Here is a 21,496-nt window from a genome sequence, read left to right on the forward strand (position 1 = left end):
GTATCTGTCGGTGTAGGTATAATTGTAAAACGCCAGTCCCGTTTCCACACGAGGCAGGTAGTTTAAATTTACGCCTCCTGCACTTTCCATATGCAAGAAATGGGATTCGTTCATTGTTCTCTTCCCACATAACCCACTCATTCAACTGAAACACAGATACTATGCATCGTCCTGGGCTTCTGTTTCTATCCCTAATTACTGCGCTCCATGGTTGTAAAGTGTAGTGTTTTTATGTCCCTCGCGACGAATACGTAAATCAAAGGGGTCAATGGAACCAGGTTCTCATGCAAGTCAGCGGTCAGTGGTTCGACGCCCTCTCACAACGTCGCGTTCCGTGCGGTCTGCGGTTAACCGAAGCCGTACCGCAAGAAACGATATCGACGGAATTTCCGCGGGCCGATCTGCAGGACTTGCAGAACGTAAAGCCCTCATACGACCGCCGTGACACCACCGCTTTCTGCCTATGACTCCGATTGTCTGTACCGGCTCGATAGTAGATCGATTGCATTCGACTGGAAGCGCTTTGGTCTGCTACCATAATATTACGTCCTACTAACAGTAAAACTCGATGTTTCATAACAGACATATGTAACTATAGAAAATGTTTTCAGCTAATTTTCTGCTCTGATATCCAACAAAAATTTAAACATCCACTGACAGCACAGAAAGACGTTACGTAGGACAAATAGACAAGGCGATGTTTATGTCAGGTCACGCTTTTCAGTATCAGAATTATAATGGTGACCCACTCTCTCAAAACATTCTTGATTTTGCCGATACACGCCTAAGCAAAAGTGGAAAATAAATTAACGAAGTACCTCGCGCTTTTGAAATACTGGGTGGTTATGGAAATAGCTGGGAGATTTTTGTTGGTACCATTGTACAGTAAACACTCAACAAGAGTTCAACAGTCCATCATCAAAGTGATTTACGGGTATCTTAGTATGGAAGCAGGTCTCGAAGCAGGTAATGACCAAGACAAATAACATGTTTTAAAATAAGTTATTCATTTAGTGGTTGATAGGTGTCGTAAAACTTTTTTATTTATTTATCGATTTTCTACAATTCTAACGCTTTGTTATTTCGTTATTGTTCTGCTGTTATGTTTCATAACTAAACCTCACAAACTGGTGCCAAAGCAAATGAGTGTCCGTTACAGTTGTATTATCCATGTAAACAACATGGTATTAGAAAGTGAACTTACTGTGAACTGGGGGAGGGGGAGGCGGTCTGATCTGGCAAATACACTGCTGGCCATTAAAATTGCAACGACAGGAAGGATAGAAAATAACGAAATCTTACTTATTATATGTAGGAAGAATATGTGATTAAATTCTGGGTTACATTGGGTGAGAAATTTAGTAGACAGAGAGCCTCCACTCGTAGCTAGAATGGCTCCAACCTCTCTGGGCAAAGAGTCGAACTCAGATTGCATGACAGAAGCACGTTCGTCAATCCATGGAGCTTCAGGTCCATACTAAAGTTCGTTAGTCGAACTCTCGGCAACCCGTGACCAGGTGTTTTCACTGGAGAAGGTGCCGGCGAGGGCGACAGTCGAAGGCCTTCTGTATCGAGGTAGGGTGGGACAGCTCGGCCAGCAAGCGGTCCTGTGTTACCTTGTTCAAGGACAACGTCGCAGAGACCTCGAAGAAATGGCAAAGCCACCGGCCTCGACACTCTAGAAATGTAACGGCTTCGGCAAATTACCGGCAGGAGTTGTGTATGCCATACCAGACCAGCAGGCGCTGTGCCTGTGTGAGGATGACGAATGAATCCTGGATCCTGCGTTCTCCTCACACCCTCCACGCACTGATACGCCCACCGCGCTGTTGCACGCACAGAATCGGCAGTCATTTGTCGTAAAAAAAAATGGTTCAAATAGCTCTGAGCACTATGGGACTTAACTTCTGAGGTCACCAGTCCCCTAGAACTTAGAACTACTTAAACGTAACTAATCTAAGGACATCACATACACCCATGCTCGAGGCAGGATTCGAACCTGCGACCGTAGCGGTCGCGCGGTTCCAGACTGTAGCGCCAGAACCGCTCGGCCACGGCGGCCGGCCATTTGTCGTCGTCGTCGGGCGCACCACCTCTCTCTGCTGCCGCGTCGAGGAAAGCCGTATCAATGGCCGCCGTGCTGACAGGTCCCCTGGTGCTCCCCTCGCCTCAAACACTGTCCGTGTCGAACAGAGAAGGTACGTTACAAGGCACCATCAAGTGTATAACACCGTTCTCCTCTCGGGCACAAGTCGCATGGGGATCCTGCACCGCGTCGAGTAAACCCATCGACTCCATACTCTTACGGCGGTCGTGCCGTTCCGACCGACGCGAGCAGCAGATCGCGGAACGATTAACAAAGAGTCGCGACAGGTGACGATACTGCGGCTGTCGGATTCCGACGCTTGCTGGTACACGCTTCTCTTCCTCACACGACAGACCACGCGTTCTTCTCGCAGCCAACTACGACGCACATGCGATTTCCGAATGAGGACCTCGCAGGGCTGTCTGACCTTACGTACGGAATTTATTCCTACTTTGTGTAGTTCCACTGACATTCTAATCATTTGCGTGTTAAAGCACGTAGTACACACCGTGCAATTTTGACATTTGTTACATACCGTCTTCACGGAGCTGTAATTTTCGTGTACAGTAGTATACTCTCTTCAAGTAGGCTGCCAAAATTGTTGCAGCTGGAGGGTGCTGGCAGGGGACGAGCAATCGGAAGTAAATCCAGCCGTTTTCGTATTAGCGAACTCACGTATCTCAATACTTATTACGTAAGTCACCGTCGTGGGTGGTAACGGAACTCCTCCGTTCACGGAAACAAAATTAATTTGGTAAAACGTCAGCTGTCGGTCCGAGCATTGCGGGTCGCCGGTCTGCGCAGGTCGCAGGTGGACACAGTGGGAGCCGGGGTTTTAATTAGCGTACTTGTTCGCTGCCCGACCGCCGTCCGTTGCCGCGATATATATACGGCCGGCGTAGTTAATGAAGGCCGCAAAATCTGGGCGGACACCGGCCCCCCATAAATAACCCCACACCGAAGACACGCGCGATAAATCTATCTGCTACGGCCATTGCGCTAGGCGAGTGCAAATACCCGTTTACACTGTTTGCCCGTCGCACTAGCGGCTTTTCATTACACTCTCGCTTGTATTCTCGCCCTAATTTTCCTTTTCGTTTCTGACACACAGGCGAGTATCACAAGAATTATGGATGCGTGAGATCTTTTATGATTACCGGTCGAATAACAACTTCGTTTTTGTGTCATTTCCCAAACTACGAAATGGTTCAACGCTCACCGCTGTCTCATTATGATCGCCAGAAGATGACTGTGGACGTCTGCATGACTCTATAACTGCCACTCTCGATGTAAATGAGTTGGTCATTATCCTGGCGTGACATTCCCGAAGAACTAAATTTTATAGGTCTACAGCTACATACATACTCCGCAATCCACCATACGGTGCGTGGTGGAGGGTATCTCGTACCACAACTAGCATCTTCTCTCCCTGTTCCACTCCCAAACAGAACGAGGAAAAAATGACTGCCTATATGCCTCTGTACGAGCCCTAATCTCCCTTATCTTTGTGGTCTTTCCGCGAAATGTAAGTTGGCGGCAGTAAAAGTGTACTGCAGTCAGCTTCAAATGCTCGTTCTCTAAATTTCCTCAGTAGCGATTCACGAAAAGAACGCCTCCTTTCGTCTATAGACTCCTACCCGAATTCCTGAAGCATTTCCGGTAACACTCGCGTGATGATCAAACCCACCAGTAACAAATCTAGCAGCCCGCCTCTGAATTACTTCTATGTCCTCCCTCAATCCGACCCGATAGGGATCCCAACGCTCGAGCAGTACTCAAGAATAGGTCGTATTAGTGTTTTATAAGCGGTCTCCTTTACAGATGAACCACATCTTCCCAAAATTCTACCAATGAACCGGAGACGACTATCCGCCTTCCCCACAACTGCCATTACATGCTTGTCCCACTTCCTATCGCTCTGCAATGTTACGCCCAAATATTTAATCGACGTGACTGTGTCAAGCGCTACACTATTGATGGAGTATTCAGACATTACGGGATCCTTTTTCTTATTCGTCTGCATTAATTTACATTTATCTATATTTAGAGTTAGCTGCCATTCTTTACACCAATCACAAATCCTGTCCAAGTCATCTTGTATCCTCCTACAGTCACTCAACGACGACACCTTCCCGTACACCACAGCATCATCAGCAAACAGCCGCACATTGCTATCCACCATATCCAAAAGATCATTTATGTAGATAGAAAACAACAGCGGACGTACCATACTTCCCTGGGACACTCCAGATGATACCCTCACCTCCGATGAACACTCACCATCGAGGACAACGTACTGGGTTCTATTACTTAAGGAGTCTTCGAGCCACTCACATATTTGGGAACCAATCCGATATGCTCGTACCTTAGTTAGGAGTCTGCAGTGGGGCACCGAGTCAAACGCTTTCCGGGAGTCAAGGAATATGGCATCCGTCTGATACCCTTCATCCATGGTTCGCAAGATATCATGTGAAAAAAGGGGCGTGTTGCGTTTCGCAGGAGCGATGCTTTCTAAAGCCGTGCTGATGCATGGGCAGCAACTTCTCTGTCTCAAGGATATTCATTATATTCGAACTGAGAAGATGTTCGAGAATCCTGCAAAAAACCGATGTTAAGGATATTGATCTGTAATTTTGTGGATCCGTCCTTCTACTCTTCTTATATACAGGCGTCACGTGAGTTTTTCTCCAGTCGCTCGGGACTTTACGTTGGGCAAGAGATTCGCGATAGATGCAAGCTAAGTAAGGAGCCAATGCAGTAGGTGCCACGAATAACTTATTATTTCCCAGAGAACTGATGGGTGGCCATGCAGTATGAGTGTTCTGTAGTGAATAAAAGCTCTATACTCCAGCTTGCAGAGGCGGGCTTGAAGGGGGAGGAGGAAATGCCCCCTTTTGGCCCCCTTGAGTATGTTGTCGGATGTCGTGACAAGTACGAAGAGAAGACCAAAAGTGAGCAGGAATTCTCTCCTGCGGGCTGAACGGTGGCGGAGACAGGTCCTGCAGTCAGGTTTCTCTGCTAAATGCACGATATTCCTAACGAAGGCCGCGTGAAACAAAATTTCTGGCTTAAAATTTACCAGAAATCATGCGTGGCGTTTGCGTTTACCAGGACTATCATGTGCTGCCACTTGCCGACTTATGAACTTATTTGCTGCCTCCTACCAATCCTTATGATTGTTGTCGGATTGTGTCGTGTATAATGTGCTATAATGATTGTCTGTAGAGCCTTTATGGCAGAAAAGTCTGTTTTTCTACTATATGTTTTGTTGAAGGTAAACTTTAACACTGAAGTCACTAAGGAAACTTTGTGATACTTAGCTGTTAACAATGTATCAGCTTTAATTTTTCAACTAATAGTGTTCTAATAGTTTCATGAACTACATTCAAGTGCAAATTTACATTGCAAAATACTTTTTGGAGACATATTACTTCTTCTGTTTTCTTCAGATTTTGATTCTATTTTACGATATTATAATTACGTACCATATGAATGTAGTGTTGTCTTTACAGCTGCCTCACAAATTAGATATCAATGAAGCAAGGCATGTGGAAGTGATGATAGATCTTTTATTTTCCTTGACGCATGATGACAGTTATTCTGAACTGATGGATGTGACTTTGGAACCAGTGGGGAAGTAAATTAACTGGACGAATCGTTTCATGCAAAATCTATACTTTCAAGCATACCGTTTGATGATGTGCAGACGACCTGGCTAGTTCGCAGGCAGCTACAGAGGACACTGGGATCCGTAACGACAGTGATGCAGAGCGGCGTGCATGCGAAGGACAGCTTTCGTCAAGTGACAAGGGCTGTTTTGAAACATGCTTTCAGTAACAGTGACAACGAACCAGCGTGCTTCTCAAAAATTTTTTGTGACGATATTTACAGCGTAATCGTAAATCACTAGGATCGATATGCTACTCAATGAAGAGCTTTGTAGGGAAAGAATGCTGATACAACAGAAGGATAGAGTGAGACAAACATTAGGGTGCTACAACCATTCATTTGACGCCTTATCATTATTAGGAACATTCACAAACTTCCAGCACTGTTAAAGTTTTGGAGGTAAGAGCCGACTCTAAGGATTGATGCTATGGGATAACTATGGGCAGTAACAAATTCAAATATTTTTGAGAATTTCTATTGAAACAATAACGAGATCAGAAACCTAGAAACCATTCTAAGTACGACAACCTTCACAAATTACGCCCTCTTCTAATGAAAATCTTAAAGGATTTCAAAGCAAGCTATGAGGATCGACTATGGAGCAATACACGTCAATAAGCCTCGCAAAAGACAGTACAAAGTATGGCGTTTTTGTGATTCAACAAGCTTAATAAAAAATATAAAAGAATGAAAATCACCACCTAAAAAAATTAAAGCTCATAACATTCTTATAAAAACAATTATAGTATATTCAGCTAAAAAAATTAGGCAAGATAGATACAGAATTTCACGTTTACACTCGAAAGAATTCAAATAAGGTTACACATTAGGTCAGAGAGTAGTTCCAAAAGTAAGAGACTATATGCATCAGAAGGATACAGTTGTGGCTTTTGACCTCCTTTTGATGTCCCCGACGCAGTGGAACTGTCAAAGTGGATCGCGAGGGTCTCCAGTGGCGATGAAAGAAAGTAGGAGGTTATCTGGGAGAGTTTCAGTTTGGAATGAAAGGTGCCATATCAGCTGTGAAACTGGAGGGATAACTGTGCTGTCATCGCATTGTTTACTTCTGATGAACCACGAGATAACGATAGTCAATACAGTCATTTCTAAAGACAACGATGAAACACAGTCACAAGCACTCTGCCACTAGTTGGTGGCCAGTTTGGCAGATTTGGTCAAAAGAAAAATACGCCCTCGGTACACGTTCTGTCCAATAGCGGCAAACAATTGTTTATTTTTTCATTAATCTAACTGTAGTAAACAGTTTTATACTGTAAAATACTAACAACAGTTCTACAGCAAACCAGAACCAGTTAACATTACGACTGAAATTAGCGAGACAACTCATCGCCAGAATCTCCAAGAGCGAAACAACGGGGCAAGATACCTCCATATCACGCATAAAAGAGAGAGGATCCGTTGGACACACGCCTACCACGGCTGGGAACCACCATCCCATGGTGGGCAGAGGTAACCGGAGGCGAAAGTTTTGCCTCCTTTTGCGGACTGAAAAGCGACCTCTCCATAGACGTACAGCTTATAATGTCCCACAGTGTGCTGGTCTGTATTTTCGCCAGTTTCGTGGAAAATAATTTTTTTAGTCATTAGAGTGTTATTTACAACGTCTTGTGTCATTTCACAATTACATCAGTAAGTAGTGAAACTAAAGTAGGTGTCTGTCATTGACATGACAAAAGTCGCGGGACAGAGATATGCACATATGCAGATGGCTGTACTATCGCGTAGACGTTTGTGGAGCTGTCATTTGTACTCGGGTAATTCGTGTGAAAAGTTTCCTACGTGATTACGGCCGCAAGACGGGAATATGCCGACTTTGAATGCGGAATGGCAATTGGACATAGAATCTATGGTTATAGATTTGGTCGCATGAGTTTCCAGTTTTTTCACTCCGTTAAAATAATAGTTTTTGTAAATTCTGCAGAACACTCATTGACAACAAAGATTACTTTCTCACTTGTTTCAAACGGCCCTACAACGAAGAATAATAAACTTTATTTTTGGTTTTGGACTTTTCCATATAATTCGACAGGATTATATCTACGTTCATTATCTGGAAACTACTGTGAGGTGTGCGGCAGAGGATACTTGCCGCTGAGCTGGTTGTCGTGGCTTCTTCCCGTTCCACTCAGCCGGCCGGTGTGGCCGTGCGGTTCTAGGCACTTCAGTCTGGAGCCGCGTGACCGCTAAGGTCGCAGGTTCGAATCCTGCCTCGGGCATGGATGTGTGTGATGTCCTTAGGTGAGTTAGGTTTAAGTAGTTCTAAGTTCTAAGGGACTGATGACCACAGATGTTAAGTCCCATAGTGCTCAGAGCCATTTGAACCACTTTCGTTCCACTCAAGTGCTAAGAGAAAGATTGCTTAAACGTCTCTGTACGCACTGTGGATAGTCTAGGCTTCCCGTCTGCATCTCTACGGGAGCAGTTGTAGTACGTATACTCCTAGAGCCCTCGCTTAAAGCCAGTTCTAGCGATGAACCGAAGGCTGCCACATGTTTTCTACGACCATTCCATTTCATTGTTGTTGTTGCGGTCTTCAGTCCTAAGACTGGTTTGATGCAGCCCTCCATGCTACCCTATTCTGTGCAAGCTTCTTCATCTCCCAGTACTTACTGCAACCCACATCCTTCCGAATCTGCTTAGTGTATTCATCTCTTGGTCTCCCTCTACGATTTTTACCCTCCACGCTGCCCTCCAATGCTAAATTTGTGATCCCTTGATGCCTCAGAACATGTCCTAGTAACCGGTCCCTTCTTTTTGTCAAGTTCTGCCACATACTCCTCATCTCCCCAATTCTATTCAATACTATTAGTTATGTGATCTACCCATCTAATCTTCAGCATTCTTCTGTAGCACCACATTTCGAAAGCTTCTGTTCTCTTCTTGTCCAAACTATTTATCGTCCATGTTTCAGTTCCATACATGGCTACACTCCATAAAAATCCCTTCAGAAACGACTTCCTGACACTTAAATCTATACTCGATGTAAACAAATTTCTCTTCTTCAGAAACGCTTTCCTTGCCATTGCCAGTCTACATTTTATATCCTCTCTACTTCGACCATCATCAGTTATTTTGCTCCCCAAATAGCAAAACTCCTTTATTACTTTAATTTGTATCGACATTTCACGTCGCTACAAAATTTAGTCTACGAGTTGAGTGACCTCACCTGTCCTCACCTGGCCACGTCTCGTGTCTCCAGGGGGCCGTCGTGTTGTTTGGGATTTGGCGAAGTTGGCAGCGGACCATGGTGGGGTGCCGCTACTTGCTCCCAGGGCGGAATCTGCGCGCACCGTCTGTCTGCGTTCAGTGTTATCTCGCACGCAAGTGTCAGGCCATTTTCAAAATTTTTGCGTGACCTATTCCAGCTGTGGGCCTCTGTTATTCTAGTCACAGGATACTGTAAGTTCTCGTTTTGTGTAGGGCACAAATTTATTTTTCTGAACATTTAAGGCAGCTGCCATTCTTTTCACCACTTTCAAATCTTATCAAAATGTGACAATTTTTTTAAGACAGCACTTCATTATAACTAACTGCATCGTCTGAGAAAAGTCTGAAGCTAGTATTAACATTGTCTGCAAGGTCATATAGCGGGTGATAAAAAAGTTGGTATAAATTTGAAAACTTAATAAACCACGGAATAATTTAGACAGAGATGTAAAAATTGACACACATGCTTGGAATGACATGGGGTCTTATTAGAACCTAAAAAAAAGTATTGCTAGACGCGTGAAAGATCTCTTGCGCGCGTCCTTTGGTGATGATCGTGTGCTCAGCCGCCACTTTCGTCATGCTTGGCCTCCCAGGACCCCAGACATCAGTCCGAGTGCAAGTGTATCGTGATCGACCGACATCTCTAGGGATGCTGAAAGACAACATCCGACGCCAATGCCTCACCATAACTCCGGACATGCTTTACAGTGCTGCTCACAACATTATTCCTCGACTACAGCTATTGTTGAGGGATGATGGTGGACGTATTGAGCATTTCCTGTAAAGAACATCATCTTTGCTTTGTCTTTCTTTGTTATGCTAATTATTGCTATTCTGATCAGATGAAGCGCCATCTGTGGGACATTTTTTGAATGTTTTTATTTTATTGGTTCTATTAAAACCCCTTGTGATTCCAAGCATGTGTGTCAATTTGTATCTCTCTATCTACATTATTCCGTGATTTATTCAGTTTTCAAATTTATACTGACTTTTTGATCACTTGGTATATAGAACGTGAACAACAAGAGCCCCAACATATTTACCTGGGGCACAACTGCAGGTAGCTCTACGTACATCGAAGTGACTCCATCCGAGACAATATGCTGCACCACTCCTACCAAGAAATCCTCAGTCTAATCACAAATTCAGCTCGACAACTTCTACAATCGTATTTTCCATAACGAGCTAAGGTTAATATTAAGCCAAATGGTTTTCTGAAGTCAAGAATTACCACCTGTTCCAGACAGGCTTGATCAACGGCTTTGAGGATGTGAGGTGAGAATTACCGCACAGGAACGGAAGAAGTAGCGGCCAGCCACCCGGCGGCTGACCACACTGCAGTTGTTTTCATCGGTTCAGTATCACCGGCCTGTGTCCACTGTTTCGGCAGTCGTTTGAACTCTGATGTGTAATAATCGATCTAGATTTCATGGACGATTACGAACAGGCGCAAAAAGTCTTGTAGACTGCGATTAAGCATCGCTAAACTCTTAACTTCAATATTCTTCCCGTTGCGTTTATGGTCAATTTGAGAGCAGTCGCGGCACAGGTGGGCGAGCACGTACGGGTTCATTTCGAGACAAGAACGCGAGTGGCTCAAGGCGGTCAGCTGCCTTCAGCGTCACCGTACGTATTGTCACACTAATGTAACACGGTGTCCGGTTGCGATGTGAAACCGCTGTAGAATACAACGCGACGCTGTGCGTGCGAAAACGGGCGGCGGCGCGGAGAACAAAAGCCTCATTACTTAACCTCCACCGGACAGCTGGAAGTGGAGCTAACGGCGCGGCGGGGCGCGGCCCAGGCTGGCTCACACGGAGCGACCACCCGCGAGCGTAGAGTGTAGAGGGCAAGCAAGCGCGTGCCAACTGCATTCGGTCGTGCTCTGGTCGCACTCGTTTGTGTTCGCTCGCGCTCCGCTGATTGTCACCGACCGGAGTGGGCGAGCGGTTCCAGGCGCTTCAGTCTGGAACCGCGTGACCGCTACGGTCGCAGGTTCGAATCCTGCCTCGGGCATGGATGTGCGTGATGTCCTTAGGTTAGTTAGGTTTAAGTACTTCTAAGTTCTAGGGGACTGACGACCTCAGATGTTAAGTCCCATAGCGCTCAGAGCCATTTGAATTTGAACCGCTGATTGTCTGGCTTTTGGCGAAGCGTCAAAGGAAGTTGGCGCCCTCTTGCCTTGGGCGCTGACAGTACGAAAAGCTTGCGCCTTGTGTTTTGTCTGGTTTTCTTGTCGACACGAATGGTGCGAGCGACCGACTGCTCCAGAGAGAACGTAACATTGCTGCTGGAAGAACATACTTATCATAAGTGCTTCAGGGATCCGAGGGATCTGCAACAAAACTTCCGAAGCGAAAGAAATACAATTGGTAGAAAAGTGCTGGTGCGCTCGAAGTTCGAACTGAGGACGTCATCAAGATTGAAGATTCGTTAGAAGCTCGAGTCAGATGGGAGCGGAATGAACGAATGTAAGCTTTTGGTTTCTCTTTATTATAAAGAAAAAATAACTCGATACACTTCCTTGAAAGTAAATGAGTGCGAATATGTTATTATTATGCCGATGAAAGTTAAAATATACGAAATAGCAAATCTTTCTCATCAGTTACGTTCTTGCCAGTTGTCCTTACGTGGCTCATATATCACTATTATGTCAGAGATTTTTGATGATAATCATACATTTATTGACATTACCTTCCTTATCGGTTATTAAAATTCTTGATGTGCTTCGTATTTATATCCGAAATATAGCAGCTGAAATGTGAAACCGTCACTAACGTAAGTCTCTGCAGTTGGTAATAACCAGAGTGTAAATGCGTTTCCTCAGACTGTGTGGTCTCGGCGGCCCCCTTGGCGCTATTTGCAGGAGCAGGCTACGTGCCGGCGCCGGGCTGCACCCTCTCCCCGCCCTCGTCGTGATACACAACTACACAGACCAAGGCCCACACTACACACGCGTTCAGCACACTCACCGACACTCAACAAGAGTCGTAACACACGACTTCCACCTGCCCGCAGGGAAAGGCGCCGCTGCGCGCGCCGGAAGGAAACCATCTCAGACTTGCGGCTCAGCCTGCGCCTCGGCGTGTCCCAGGCAACAATGCCGTACCACTTCAGTGCTCTGCTTTTAAATTCCCTCCTCACATGTAACGACAAGCCAGCGAAAAGCGTCAACCGACGTATGCACAAACGTTTGGAACAATGCTGAGGAAAGCTGGAGTAGTAATTCAGTGTTAACGCCATACCTCTACACATTTCGCGTTTGAGTACAAATTCAGACACCTAAATTCAACTTTTCCTACCCCTTTTTCCTTACTTTGTCGAAAATAGCGCGCGCCATGCGAAATGATCTTCTCTGATTATCAAAGTCTTGTGTCAAGGCTCTGATCACATAGACTGCCTGACAAAAAAATGGTTCAAATGGCTCTGAGCGCTATGGGACTTAACATCTGAGGTCATCAGTCCCCTAGAACTTAGAATTACTTAAATCTAATTAAGCTAAAGACATCACACACACCCACGCCCGAGGCAGGATTCGAACCTGCGACCGTAGCGGTCACGCGGTTCCAGACTGAAGCGCCTAGAACCGCTCGGCCACTCCGGCCGGCTGCCTGACAAAAAGCACACGGATGGTTAGGAGGAAAATAAATGCAACTTCTCGGCTTAAGAGGCTACCTGAAGTTATTTCAGCGATTACAACGTCGAGTCAGATTCACAAAGAACTTGACAGTACGAGTCCACTTATCAGTATTACGTTGCACTCCCTCTGGCTTGGATGCATCCGTCGATTCGGTTGGGAAGTGCGTTATAAAGCCGTTGTAGCCTCTCCCGAGGTAAGCTGGCCCACAACTGTTGTAGCTAGTCTTCGACATCTGGACACTGGCGTTGGGATGGAGTCGACACGGTTTTATTTTAGGGCGCAAAAACAACTACGTGCCGTGCCGACGTCAGTGGGGTGACATCCCAGCTGGCCGTACGCATGTTCTATTGGGGACAGATCTGGCGATCTTGCTATCTCTGGCGCTACTTCAGCCTCATGCATTCACTTCATGGAGACACGTGCCTTCTGTGGACGAACACTGTCCGGTTGATAAACAGCACCACTATACTGGGGCACGAGAGGTAACGCTTGAGGACGCAGGAAGTCCGCGACGTACCGCTGCGTCGACAGGGTTCCCCCAGTCACTGCAAGCCGTGGCTTAAGTCGTACCCGATAACTTCCCACAACATGACACCGAGGGTAGCACTGCTGTGACTCTTCTAAACTGTAGAGTCGGGTACCAAAGAGACAAGGGAGAGGGTGTTGTTATGGATGGCCGTTATCTTCTTTCTACAACTACATTCGTGGATTAATACAGTTCTTTATTTACATGAACTGGATAGTTAACTTTAGTAGAGTCCATGTGTTGTGGTGCCAGGTCATCAGTAATAGTCATCTTGCAGACAACAGCTGTAACCTTTATATAGTCACAATTCTGGTCGCTATATACTGTCGTAAGCTGCAATGTGAACTGTACCTGCTCCACGAATGAACAATGGACGCCCAACTGGCCTGTGAGTGAACGGGTCGAGTGAGGCCCTCCGGCCAGCGGCGGCGGCCTAAACACTTGCTCTCGAGAGGGCGTTGGCGGCGTGTTGCTTGTCGGTGTGTCTCTGGCCTCTATCGTGACAGGCGGGTTCGATCCAGTGCCTACTATCGATCTTCGCGCTACATCTTTGTCAACCAGTGTGCTGGCGACAGCTTACACCAACACATAAGCATTGTAACAGTGGGATCTCTCCCCAGATCGGCGATGTACTCGCTGACGATTGACATCCGTGGTAGTGCACAACAGCAATTCGTCACCGAGCACAATGTGTGATTCATCAGCAATCGCAACGCCACTTCAGGCGCCGCCGTTCGTGTCGCAGTGTTAACGGTAAGCTACGCACGGGACGGTAGTTCCCTAGTCCAGTAGCCATCTGTCTCCTGCCAGTGGTGCAGGATAACGCAGAATATCGCATGAAGTTCTCGGGTGGCAGACGCAGATGAGAAGCTCTGCCTTTCGATACATATTGTGACCCACTTTCTCGTCATTTCTGTCAAGCAACACATCTAAAAAGGGTAACTTTGATCCTTTTCTACCCCCATAGCGAGCTTAATACGGTTATGGAGAAGAGCTGTGGAAAAGAACTACCACGAACGCTTTCTCAGAGCAGCCCTTGAAATTCGTAAACATGACAATAGTTTTAACAAGAGAGAAAAAAAACCTGCGACTGTTGCAGCAGCGCGGTTTCGGACTGAAGCGCCTAGAACCGCTCGGCCACAACGGCCAGCTCGGTAACATGACACTAATGCTGTAGATAATAAATTTAAATAAATTATATTTGAATTGAATGTAAGCTCTTAGAGTATAGTTGGTGAACATTTACTAAGATGATGACGAGCACACTTGATGGTGGTACTGCGTATAATTGTTTAAGTAAAGACTTATGTCCAGTGCATGTAATACAGCCGGCCGCGGTGGCCGAGCGGTTCTAGGCGCTCAGTCCGGAACCGCACGACTGCTACGGTCGTAGGTTCGAATCCTGCCTCGGGCATGGATGTGTGTGATATCCTTAGGTTAGTTAGGTTTAAGTAGTTCTAAGTTCTAGGGGACTGATGACCACAGATGTTAAGTCCCATAGTGCTCAGAGCCATTTTTGTAATACAGCCTCAGCCTCTCGTGACAGTAACAAAAAGAATTTATAGAAATTATAGTGGAACTGAATGTAAGCTCTTAGAGGAAAATTCGGAATTCCAAGAGGATAACGAACACAGTTGATGGTAGTGCTGCATCTAATTGTTTAAATAATGACTTATGTCCAGTTCCTAGGAAAAGTTGACTTGGGTTAGTGGAGATACCTCAAGTGCCCTTTATTTCCTGTGATTTTCTTAGGTTAGTAGAGGTAGCCCAAATGACCTATCTTCCCGCCAAAAGCCGCAATTCCGGATAACGACCACTCTTGATGGTGTTAGTGGCTCTGATTGTTTAAATAAAGACTTGTGTCCAGTGCATGTAATACAACTATCGATATCTCACCCTCTTGTGGTGCACAAAACTAATGCTGTAGGTAGATAATAAATTTAAACAAATTTACATACATTTAAAGAAATGTAAACAAATTTAATGAAATTTATAAAAAAAATATATTCGAGTTGAATGTAAGATATTAGAGCAAAAAATTCGAAATTGGAAGAGGATGGCGAATACATTTGATGGTGGTACTGTTTATAACTGTCTAAATAAAGACTTATTCCCAGTTCCTAGGAAGAGGTTAGTGGAGATAGCCAAGTGCTGTTTCTTTCCCACCATTTTCTTAGGTCAGTATAGGTAGCTCAATTGACCTGTACCCTCCACCAAAATTCAAACTTAACACCTGGGCCGCATGGCACTTTCTTAGGATAGTAGCGGTAGTGCAAATGAGCTGTCTTCCCGTCATTTTTGGATAACGGTAATCACGTCATTAGCTGACGTCACGTGACGTCGCGCACTTGCGTCACGGCTGCCATCTTGGATTTGGGGTGACCTACTTTGAGGTGATGGCCCCCTTGTCCCACTACTGCTGACGACTTCTCTTTGCTTCCTGTTTGTTTTGCACATAGTTAGAACGGCATATCGTTCACTGTTAATCAATTTGTGTACTCGTATTTTATATCCTTACATAAAAGAATTCAATTTTAAAAAATGGTTCAAATGGCTCTGAGCACTATGAGACTCAACTGCTGAGGTCATTAGTCCCCTAGAACTTAGAACTAGTTAAACCTAACTAACCTAAGCACATCACAAACATCCATGCCCGAGGCAGGATTCGAACCTGCGACCGTAGCGGTCTTGCGGTTCCAGACTGCAGCGCCTTCAACCGCACGGCCACTTCGGCCGGCAATTCAATTTTATAACTAATAAATATTACTTGATCATGTAACTGCTGCACTTCTATGTAACCAAAGCAAGTAGTTTGATCCAAATACAGTTTATGTGTAAAACCATTAAAAAAATCTATATAATTATTGTTCTTATTTTGTATTCAGTGGAACATTCTTCATCATGATCAAAGGTGAGACTTTCCTGTTATTATTGATGAGTGCGAAAGCTGCTTATGAATAAGAAACATGTTATTATATAAGCTTGTCAAAGTACTGAAAGCCGGCCGGAGTGGCCGAGCGGTTCTAGGCGCTACAGTCTGGAACCGCGAGACCGCTACGGTCGCAGGTTCGAATCCTGCCTCGGGCATGATGTGTGTAATGTCCTTAGGTTAGTTAGGTTTAAGTAGTTCTAAGTTATAGGGGACTGATGACCTCAGAAGTTAAGTCTCATAGTGCTCAGAGCCATTTGAACAGAAGTACTGAAGAGAAGTTCGATATGTTTTTGTCTTGCGTTTTTTTTATTTTACGTTCTTTTGTGCAAATTCCATTTTCTAGCGCTATGTGATAAACCTGTATTGTTTCTATCTTTACTACCACATTCCTCTCTTTCACATTACATATCAACTATTTTCGAATAATACCGGAATTAAACATCGATAGTTTCAATTTTGATACAAATACTGTTTATTTTTAAGTAACAGAAAAGAGGTTAACTTTATGTATCCTCACTAAGTTTCGAGATGGTTCACCACTTCCGCTTTCTAGGGGAACCTAAGCAAACGCTGCTCACACGCACAAACAAACCGATCGAAATGAGGTGACGCCCGATAGTTATGCAGCACACTTAACCTATAGGTAACGGGGTTACCATCTTAACTGGCCAACGCTACTAGCAAAACTTCTGTAGTTTACGTTTACTTATGACATTCTGCAATAGTTTTCCAACTCTAATTGCTCCAGCAGTTCCACAAGGATACTAGATTAATGACTGCGTTTTCCCTCATTCATGTAGCAACGATGTGTAATCTCGCACAATTTAATTGTTCAATTTTAAGATGCCTTAAATAGTTAGAAAATAAAGTAATAGTTTGCCTTCAGTGGAAAGTATAGTTGCCTGCCCTTTCTACCAATTTCAACAACACCATCACTAGAAATTGAAGGTATCTCACACCATTCAGTCAATTTATATTACCTACTGTTCATATTATTTTGAAACACATCCATGTTGCCTTTTGAACATTTTTGAACACATTTTTTGTTGACTTCTGAACTAATCCAGAAGTTGATTTTCGAAGGCGTGCATAGTGATGCCTCTTTCAGGAAAATCCCCGTCGCACCCAGAAATAAAACACTGTACCGCAGACAAAAGGCGACGGAACAATAGGAGCTGAGGCGAATCAATCTGAACGCTGAATGCCAATTGCTGTTTCTTTATGTGGTTGGTTGCGTGCTCGAGTGATAAGCGTTGTTATAATTAGTGGCGACATCCGTAGAGTCAGAGTACCAGAGTGGAAATAAAAGGCCAACAGGAACTACAGGTATGAAAGATTACATATTTTCTAGGCGTATCCAAGAAAATGAAATTCTGACAGAAAATTTTTGCCATATCGCTACACTACTAAGGGCTACTTCTACAGTCCCCGTTTAGCGGCTGCTTAAGTTCTGTTCTCGGAATTTTATGAAGAGGTCTTATTTTCCCGGTCACAAATAATCCCACCCATTGTTAACTGTGGGCTTTTTTTTTAAAGAGGGGAAGGATGTCAAACCGACCGACTGGGAGCAGGAGAGGCACCACGGGACATTTCTGTTTCCACTGTCCTCAACATAGGTTTCCATTACAAAATATACACGTTTGAATTCCTCAAGCGAAGTACAGTGATGCTCAATAGAAGAATGCTGTGCGAAGAGGCGTGGCACTGCACTTTGGCACACTTAAGAACAAATAACATGTCTTACATTTCCTCTAACATATATGTTTTGGAAATCAAACTGTTCAGAAAGATGTGCGCTACAAAATGAACATATTTTTGGAAACTCCATTTTTTAAAAATGTTTGACGCCCTATCTCAAACGCCAGAGGGGTGCGGGAGGGGCGCCACCATCACGTTTTTGCCCCGCTTCGGAAATATCGCAGATGTAGGGCTGTTCACTTACCACAGGTTTGCACTGGCACAGCCTCCCTTAGTGTGACACAAGAACGCGCTGCCAGATTTTGGTCACGTAATGGAACACAAAGATAAGTGCCAAACCGATACAACTTTCAACAACTTTTCGCATATGTAAAATTTTAATTTGAATCGCCGTCGTACGATATCATGTGACGGAAACGAATTTGATCACCTATTTTTAGAACACTTGGAGGAAGTAAATGCGGTATAATATCTGGGGAAGATTTCTTCCTCCAAGTAAGGAGATATCTAGCATGTCACCGATACACGAAGTACACAAAACACGTTAGCGAAAACCACCCTAGTAACGGCCCTTGGCTCGAACAAACCGTTCGCGGCGAAGTATCTGCAGTTCTGCCGGTCGAGCGCGCTAGCAGCAGCTACCTACTCGGCGGTGTGTTTCAGTGACCGCCTACTACTTGCAACTTTGGCCGGGCGTTCAGTCGCCGTGAGCCACTCGGTGAGGGAGTGGCTAATCTGTCTCGGCCGCTGCGCAAACACGGCGACGCCGTCGAGAGGAGTGCCGGGCACGCGGTATCTCGCCAGCAGATAACACTTCGCCGGTGGCGGTGCTCGTCCGCTGACAGTCTCTCTCCAGGGAAGTGCTGTGATGTTTCCGGGTTCACGGAGTTAAGCTTTAAGCCGAATACTCTCCGCCATCTCGTCTGGTGACAAGAAAAAGTCTATCGAAATACACATATTCCGAGAAGCGCCGTTTCCTCCAAATGAACAATGGCTCGTAGTTGTATAAGTGAACAAACGTTTCGTCCGGAGAATTAGACCAGGCGACATCGTTACAGATATTGAAAATTTAGATAGGAAAATTTCGAAATCATATTTGTACAGTCAAAAATAAATTCGAACTGCGGCGACGCATGAACTGCACATAGTGAGAAAAACAAATGTTAAAGCATTATTTCGAAGTACATCCGGGTTTACCGGTTTTATTTCGAATTACACACTGAGGGACTTTCGATATCGTGCGAAATATTCGTTTCCAGAGGATGTAAATTAAAATACATTATCCTGCTACCTCGAATTTACATTTATTTTACTTTGCTTCGACCGACGTATGCGCAATGCTTTCTTTGATGTCGACGTTCGATTTATCCTACAAACTTAATGAATAAAGAGACTAATGAAACTTTAACAAGTCAGCAAAATTTTGAGATATTCGTGTACTGATCGTAGTGATTCAGCGACTTGCAGATCGCGAATACTGTCACACAGTCCCATTCGCAGAGCGTACTCTTGCTATGTCATACGTAAAATAGAAGTAGATAATTTCGTTTGTTGCTAGTTCTCTGAAAAAGTGTGGAGTTGCCTGTTACGTCAGGCTAATTACCGTGGGCGAGCGGTGGGTCTCGGAAAAAAACCGTCAAAACAAACAGTGAAAATATGTGGACTGATCGCCCCTGGAAGGTGTGGTGTCACCGCCAGACACCACATTTGCTAGGTGGTAGCCTTTAAATCGGCCGCGGTCCGTTAGTATACGTCGGACCCGCGTGTCGCCACTATCAGTGATTGCAGACCGAGCGCCGCCACACGGCAGGTCTAGACAGGCTCCCTAGCACTCGCCCCAGTTGTACAGCCGACTTTGCTAGCGATGGTTCACTGCCTACATACGCTCTCATTTGCAGAGACAATAGTTTAGCATAGCCTTCAGCTACGTCATTTGCTGCGACCTAGCAAGGCGCCATATTCAGTAATTAGAATGAATTCTGAACAGATAATATTGTGAATCATGTACCGTCAAGAGCGACGTTCATCATTAATGGATTAAAGTTAAGTATCAAACTAATTACGTCCGCTTTCTGAATTCTAATTCCTCGTCATGTTTCAGACCTCACGTAAGTGTAGTTCTTCCCTCCTCATGCCAGCCTGCGTGAGCTAAAACGCGTGCATTTCGGCCTCCATTAGTAACACGGTGTTGGCTCTTCAGCCAACACAACAGAAGGTCCAATCATCATCGGGCACACGATGTACAGTGTTTTTGGGACTGCCCTTGTGTGATGGTAACAGATTATGTCCGGACGTGACAAACTACAACAGCAGCACCTCCTAATAGGGCTACTGCGTGCAGTCAAGACTAAAGGGCGTGGGTAGATCACTAAATGCTGCGTTTTTTGACGTCGACAGCGCCACTGTTCATACTTTGCAGTGTCACACGCTCGTTTTTTCGGCCTCCCGTGTATTATACTGACATGGCACCCAGTGACTCCTTCCTCTTTCTTCGGTTCAAATGGCTCTGAGCACTATGCGACTTAACTTCGGAGGTCATCAGTCGCCTAGAACTTAGAACTAATTAAACCTAACTAACCTAAGGACATCACACACACATCCATGCCCGAGGCAGGATTCGAACCTGCGACCGTAGCGGTCGCTCGGCTCCAGACTGTAGCGCCTAGAACCGCACGGCCACTCCGGCCGGCTCTTTCTTCGGATGTAGAACCCATTGCATTACAGGCATTTACAGAAGGACGACTGAGAGCATTTTCGAGGAGGAACGTTTCGCAAACAGATAAAATGCCGACTTGTACGGCCAACGTTTCCGACAAGTCATCCGAACGTGATAAAAACGTGTCGCACTGAAGTGTGGAAGTGTCTCGCGGCTAGCACCGTCAAAGGTCTACGGCAACTACCACCGTGGCACAGAGCCTGCTCTCGGGTGCGAAGATTACTTTTGGACAGTTGGCTCCGCACAGGCGGTGCCGTTCGGCCATAGGCAGTCGGCGGCCGCAAAGCCGGCAGCCGCTGACCGGGTTTCGCTGTGGCCGTGGCTGTGGGAACGCGATACAGACCGGGGCAGGACACGCGGACCCGCCCGCCCGGCTGACACCCGAAACCGCCCCGCCTGCGGTCGCGCCGCTGCAGCACACAGCACGGGACACAGCACGGCACGGAGCGGCGCGGCTGCCCGCAGGGGTCAGCGGCGCACCGAGGCCGCCCAAGAACCGCGCAGCCGCTGCGTGCTCCGTGCTGCCAGCTGCCGGCGTGAGCGCGAACTGGCGCCTTCTGGCTCCGGCCTTCGACTATAAAGATAATAGACTGGCCCTGACGTCATTTCCGTGGCTCCAACATCTCTGGGCTAAAGTCACGTGAATGTTGGTTCCGCTTATGGCTGTGCTCAGCGTTTTGTCGGGGGAAATGGCATTACATTTCACGTGTAGGCTAAGTGTTTCTATGATAGTGCAGATGCGTTTATTGAAATCTGCTGACGTGACTTTTATGTTTCTTACACTTCAAATAGAGTATCACGTAAATTAAAGTGTTGAAAGTGATGCCTGTAAAGTCAGACTCACATTACATTTTGGAAAGTATCTGTGATAATTCGGTTACAGAAGTAAGTATAACTGTTTCTCGTTCCTACTCATAGGTTCCCTAAGGATGAAAACCGAAGGCAGCTTTGGATACAGGCCCTGAAACGGAATAACTTTACGCCATCTGCACATACGT

At 45.5% G+C, this 21,496-nt stretch overlaps 1 protein-coding gene across 1 annotated transcript in view; it reads right to left on the reverse strand.

The window, feature by feature from the left end:
* Window positions 1-21,496, reverse strand: part of LOC124607003 (collagen alpha-1(XVIII) chain-like) — a 939,249-nt gene that overhangs the window by 380,335 nt on the left and 537,418 nt on the right. The gene's annotated exons all lie outside the window — the stretch shown is intronic.

This window comes from Schistocerca americana, chromosome 3 (genome assembly GCF_021461395.2).
Source record: "Schistocerca americana isolate TAMUIC-IGC-003095 chromosome 3, iqSchAmer2.1, whole genome shotgun sequence".
Classification (NCBI taxonomy): domain Eukaryota; kingdom Metazoa; phylum Arthropoda; class Insecta; order Orthoptera; family Acrididae; genus Schistocerca; species Schistocerca americana.